Consider the following 6,655-nt stretch of genomic DNA (forward strand, 5'->3'; position numbering starts at 1 on the left):
CTCTCTCTCTCTCTCTCTCTCTCTCTCTCTCTCTCTCTCTCTCTCTCTCTCTCTCCTCTTCAGTTCAGCTTCCTCATAAAGGCATTGCGCTCATCAGCCTCCATCTCTGTGACAAATGTCTGAGAAAACCCACTTTAAATAACGAGACAACTTAATTTTGGCTCTGGTTTCAGTTGATGGTCCATTGGCTCTGCTGTGATAAGGCAAGGAATCATGATGAAAACATTTGAGAGATAAAAGAAAATATTCACCTTATTGTAAGGGAAAGAGGTGAGAGACAGAGACAGAGAGACAGTGATCTAGTATCTTCAATGGCAACTCCCTGCAAGCTTGCTGATTTCCTCTGACTTGTCCCCACCTCTGAAAAACTTCATCACCTCCCAGCAGCACTATAGGCTAGAACCAAAGCCTTAGCCCATGGGCTTTGGGGGACACTTAGGATCCAAACTGCAGAGGCATCTACTGAGGCAGGGGTTAAACTCCCATTCTTTCCTGCACCAGCACCCATCTTCCCTCCTGAGAACATGGCCCACACATCCTAACGAGTGAGCAGCCACACAGTGGTTTAGCTCATTGCTGTCAGGGAACCAGAGTACCCAGTGCAAGTGCCGAATGGTCCTGTGATCTCTTCAGGCTAGAAGGCCGTCCCTGTCCCTGTCCCTCCCAGACAAAGGAGTTGGTCTGCTTAGGTTGTGTAGGTAGCCAGTTCCTGTGGTGACGGTAACACTAGCAGACCCTTGATTTCAGAGGTGCCATGGCTAGCTTCATGGGCATTTGTCATGGATGAAGACATCACAGAAGTGTCACCCTGCCAATCCTGCAACTAACCCTTGCTTGTGCACTTTATTCCTTCTGAAGGGGATTTTTAGTCAGTGTATAAAATAGTGGCTCTTCTTACAACATTTTTTATAATTTATGCCTTTGTTCTTTGGTTATATTTACCCTTCTGTCACTCTGTCTGATTCTGTTGGCTCCTTTTTTCTCTCCAAATAGTCATGTGCGAGTGAGGGAGTGTGTGTGTGTGTGTGTGTGCGTGTGTGTTTATGTGCATGTGTGTATATATATACAATATATATGTGTGTATGTATATATTTATGTGTATGTGTGTCTGTGTATATGTGTGTATATATGTGTATGTGTGTGTATATATGTGTGCATGTGTGTATTGTGTGCATGTGTATATGTGTGTGTATATATGTGTGTGCATGTGTGTATGAGTGTATATGTGTGTATATATATGCATGGGTATATATTTGTATGTGTATGTGTATATGCATGTACATATATGTATGTACATGTGTGCATGTGTATATGCTTGTGTATGTATGTGTGTGTACATGTGTGTATGTCTTGTGCATGTGTGTATGTTATATGCTCTGAATGAGAAAGAACATGTGATGTTTATTTTTCTTTTATCTTTTCCATATCCTTTCTCATTCTCCCTCCCCATTTTAGAACCCTTCTTCCCACTAATAGTCACCCTCGCCCTCTTACTTCCACCTCTCTCTCTCTCTCTTTTACACACACACACACACACACACACACGCACACACATTTAGATGATAGATAGATGAGAGAAAGCATACTATCTGTGGATTTTATTTTATTTTATTTTGTTTAGTATGGTGATATTTAGTTCTATTCATTTCCCTGTAAGTGTTATAATTTCATTTTTCCCCTTAAGCTAAATAAAACTCCATTGAGTATGTGTTTATGGGCACCTGGGATGGTTCTATATCTTGGTTATTATGAAGAACACGACAATTAATGTGGGTGTGTAAGCATCTCTGTGGTATGCTGATTTAGAGACCTTTGAGTGTAACCCTAGAGTGGTATAAGTGGGTCTGTGGTCATTCTATTTTCTGTTTTTTTGAGGACCCTCTATACTGACTTGCATAGAGCTTGCACCGGTTGATTCTCACCAGCAGTGTGCAAGGGTTACTGTGCCATGCAAGGGTTACCATGCGGTGTGTCCTCAACAGCATCTGTTGCCATTTGTTTTCTCCTTAGCCATCCTGACTGCAGTGAGATGGAATTTCAATGTGGTTTTGATTTTCACTCCCCTAATAGCTAAGGATGTTGATCGTTATTTTCATATATTCATTGGCCAGTTTATATTTTTTTCTATTAGAAGCCAACTGCCTATTCAGTCTATTGGCCCAATTTATTAATTGAATGCTTTAGATTCTTGGTGTTTAATTTTCTGAGTTATTGACATATTCTAGATATCAGTTCCCTGTCATGCGTATTGTTGGTAAAGTTGTTCACCATCCTACGGGCTGTCTGCTCACTCTGATGATCATCGCCTTTGCTATGCTGAAGCTGTAGATCAGACGCACTCCCACATTTCAGTTCAAGCTATCACACTCCTTTCTAGAAAGTCCTTCCTGTGCCTAGGTCTCAAAGCATTCTATTTCCTTCCTAAGCTTTGAACATTAAGTCCTTCTATACATTTTGAATTGCCTTTTACATCTGTTTTTCTAGCAGTTCTCTCTGATGTTGGCTTGCTGATGGAAAGTGAACTCCGGAGCAAGAAAGGAACTGTGCTTGCGCAGCCTTACTTCTCCTGGTTCCTTCCTTACAGTGTTGTAAGCAGCTGGTGGGCAGTGTCGCAGTATAAGCAAGCAAGAAAGACCTTCCACGGCTCCTGGATTGTTGCATATCACTGTGTCTGGGTTTGAATCGAGTTCAAAGGAAATATTGCCCCTCTGTGGCTCCCAGGCCTCCAGGCCCCCACTTCCTGAGCTGTGAGTAAAGCATGCTTTTGCCTTTCCTGTAACTTCCATGGGCTGTCGGGCTATTGGGATTTTGTGCTCACAGAGCATCTGGAGTTCTGTATGCAAATGAGATGGCAAGGAAGGTAGCATGCATGTTGTTCAAATGTGCTTTTTTTTTTCTCTTATCATATCAGACCTACTCAACACAGATTCAAGGATAAAATTATGAGCAGTTCCAGACAACCACCATGGAGCATCAAAGCAGGTACAGGGCCCATCTGGGAGCAGGGCCATCTGGAAGTGTGTAGTTCAGATAGCTGGTTGAAAATCTAGAACAATTAAAAGAGACAAAGGGATCAAAGAATCTCTGTTCTTCACACCTACAGGGCAGATGATGCTTCCCCTCAGAAATCTACTAACAGCATCCTCCCTGGAAGCCAAGACAACCCACCCGGCCAGTGATGCCCCAGGTCCCTGGACCAAGGTAAACAGGTTGTTGCAGATCAGAGGGGCTGGTGGTCTCGGATATCTGTGCTTCTAAAGATCCTAAAAGCCAAGATGAGAAAAGGGAGAAGCTGGAGCAGTTTACCTGCAGCTTAGTAGCCTGGGCTGGCCTCGAACTCGCAATCCTCCTGCCTCTGCCTCCTTCAGCAAATCCTACCTGCATGTGCCACCACAACTGGCCCTGCAGCTTAGTAAACAAATAAGCAAATAGGTGAAACAGTGGTAGTCTCTCAGAGGGAAGCCTCAGTAAGAGCTAATGGAAGATACTTGCTGGACTCAATGGAGTTGTTGGGATATTTTGAGGAGGACCTCTTATAACACCATGCAAATGGACAGGCAGTAGTGGTGCACATCTTTAATCCCAGCACTGAGGAGGCAGAGGCAGGTAGATCTCTCAGTTCGAGGTCAGCCTGGTCTACAAAGTGAGTTCCAGAACAGCCAGGGCTCTATGGAGAAACCCTGTCTTGAAAAACTAACAAACAACAACAAAACCAGTGCAGATGGTCTCTAGGTCGTCTCCCAGTATCTCACACCCAGGTTGTTGGCAGGTAACAGGCAGTGAACCAGTCCAGGACTGGTATGTTGTGTTGCTGGTTTTGTTCCTGAGCCCAACATGAGTAAGGTAGGAAGACATTTGATGCTGAAACCACTTGGAAGAGATAGGTGTGCGTGGGCTTCCTGTCTGTCAGGGGTTTATAGGCTCTGGGATATCACCTCCTGCCTCTCACTACTTCCCAACCATGCCATCATCTTATAAATGAATCAAGGAGTTAATCTATACATTAACTTTGAACCTTCAGGACCCAGTCACTTCTCCAAAGTCATCAACTGGCAACCATGTTCCTTGAACATTAAGCCTATGGGGAACATTTCATATTCAAACTATTAAAAAGGAACATAATAAAAGAACACAGGAGACAGAATAAAGGCAGAGTCAGGAGATGGCTCCGTGAGTAAAGGTCCTTGCTGTGTAAGCATAAGGAGCTGAGTTCAAATCCTCAGCCCTCAGGTAAAAAGTCAAACATGATTATTTCTGTGCTTGTAACCCCAGTGTGGTGGGAATCAGAAACAGACCTGCTCGCTGGCCATCCATCTCCATCTCGTTCCTATCCCAGTGAATCACTCTGTCTCAGGGGAACATAAAAAAAATTGATAAGCCAGGACACCCAATATCCCTCTCTGATGTCTAAGTGCATGAGCATGCATACCTGATACAGATAGCCCACACACCACACACACCTATTCACACAGAGACACATATGCACACACCGTAAGGGAGGCAGGGTGAAGACAAGCCTGTCTGTTTGGGGGCAGGAAAGGGGCATTAAGTCATAGCAGCACTAAAAGGAAAGGGGATCTGAAGGCTTTGTTCTATTAAGAACACCACTCTCATTCAGATGCAGAATGGCAAGGGTCAATCGTTTTATTTGGCTCATTCAAGAAGTCAGAAAGATGGGAAAGAGACAGGGTTGGAGGACATTTGAGACACAAAGGTTAATACTGGTCTTCTGCAAAGCATGTCAGAATAATATTGCTGGTCATGTAGACTCTCATGTTCACGGGGCATTAAGACGACGTCCCCTCTACGTGGCCTGTGAACTCCCTTACTGTCTACTGACTGACAATCTACAGGTTGACTTACAACCTCATGTTGAGTGAGAGGAAAGCAAAATCAAACATGGTTCATTCCCCTCTATTAATAGATTATCACAACCTATTATTGTTAGTCAGCCTGTGGCTGCCCGAGGATGACACCAGAAGCTAATGCTGGACGCCATTTACTTTAATGTCAGATTTTAACCAAATTCCCTTAACACTATGACCGCTTGATTTACGCCTTCTTTCAAAACCTCTGACCCCTCTTTTGGCAGCTCTTCTGTTAATGCTAGTAAACTGGTTTGGTTTGGTTTTCTTTGAGCTGTGCAGAGGATAGAGCCCAGGGTTGCACACATACCAAGTAAACACTCTACCACTGAACACCTGGTCCTGGAGTGATTTTTGTTATCAGAGAAACTTTTTAATATTGTGCAAAATAATGGGTTTCAGTGTGGCATTTTTGGTACATGTTTAAAATGTGTTTTGATTACGCAAATAAATCTTTACTAAGGCTATCAAAAGAACTAGTTAGAAGCATGGAGTCCTGGATTCAATCCCTACCACCAGGCATGGTGACACATTCCTGGACCTATAAACCCAGAACTGGGAAAGTGGAAGCAGGCAGACCCCAGGAGCTCACTGGCTATCCAGTCTAGTTTAACCTGTGAGAGACCTTGTCTCAAAAACCAAGTTGAGACATGACACTTGAGGTTGACCTCTGGTCTCCACATGCTTGTGTGTGTGCACACACAAACACCTTTGCAAACACATGTACTAGTAAGTTCCCCCATCACCTACTCTGTCCCCTTCATGATAGTCCACTTCCTCTTCCCAAATATTTCCCTTCCCTTTTCAATACCTCTCACATACACCACACCATACACACTGGATCACCACACACACACATACACCACAGGCACACATAACACAGGCACATACACACATACACACACACACAATACACACAAAACACAAGGGCACATACCTACACACATACACACACACACACAAGATACACCACACAGGCACACACACAAACACACACACAAGATATACCACACAGGCACACACACATACACACACACAAGATATACCACACAGGCACACACACATACACACACACAAGATATACCACACAGGCACACACACATACACACACACAAGATACACCACACAGGCACACACACACACACACACACACACACACACACACACATAGGCACACAAACTTATTTGGATTCCTCACAAGAATGAAAACGTATTTGTTTTTCTGGGTGTGACTTCTTTCTTCAGTTTCATCCACTTTCCTGAAAAAAAAAATGACACAATTCCAGTCTTCTTATCCCTTGATTTCATGATCCAGTGCTTATTACTGGGCTAGAACCCATTTTGTAGTATTGGACTTAAACTGAAGACCCTCCTCTTCCTCCTGCACTGGATTGAGAGCAACAGTTGAGTGGGTGAGTCAGTCTTAGCGGGGCACTGTTCAGCTCACCCTACCAAATATTTCTTTTTGACTCTGGGTGAAAATACCTCCTATACTTTTCCAAGAGCACAGTGGACAGAGTCCAATCCAGTCTAGTATCCAAATGCCTAACTCCCGCCTAACTTGTCGCTCCCAACTCGTTCCGGCCTCGGACCTTAAAGTCTGCAGTGGGGGTGCAGGGAGGGGTCTCACTGGGCTTTGCTCCTGTCTCTTTCTCCACTCTCTAATACCCACTCATGCCCATTTTGGTCTTTTAAAAAATTGGTAAGGATCTATGTGTACCTGTATGTGCGTGTGTGTATGGAGGCCTGGGGTGGATATCTCTCTCTCTCTCTCTCTCTCTCTCTCTCTC

This window comes from Mastomys coucha, unplaced genomic scaffold (assembly GCF_008632895.1).
Source record: "Mastomys coucha isolate ucsf_1 unplaced genomic scaffold, UCSF_Mcou_1 pScaffold7, whole genome shotgun sequence".
Classification (NCBI taxonomy): Eukaryota; Metazoa; Chordata; class Mammalia; order Rodentia; family Muridae; genus Mastomys; species Mastomys coucha.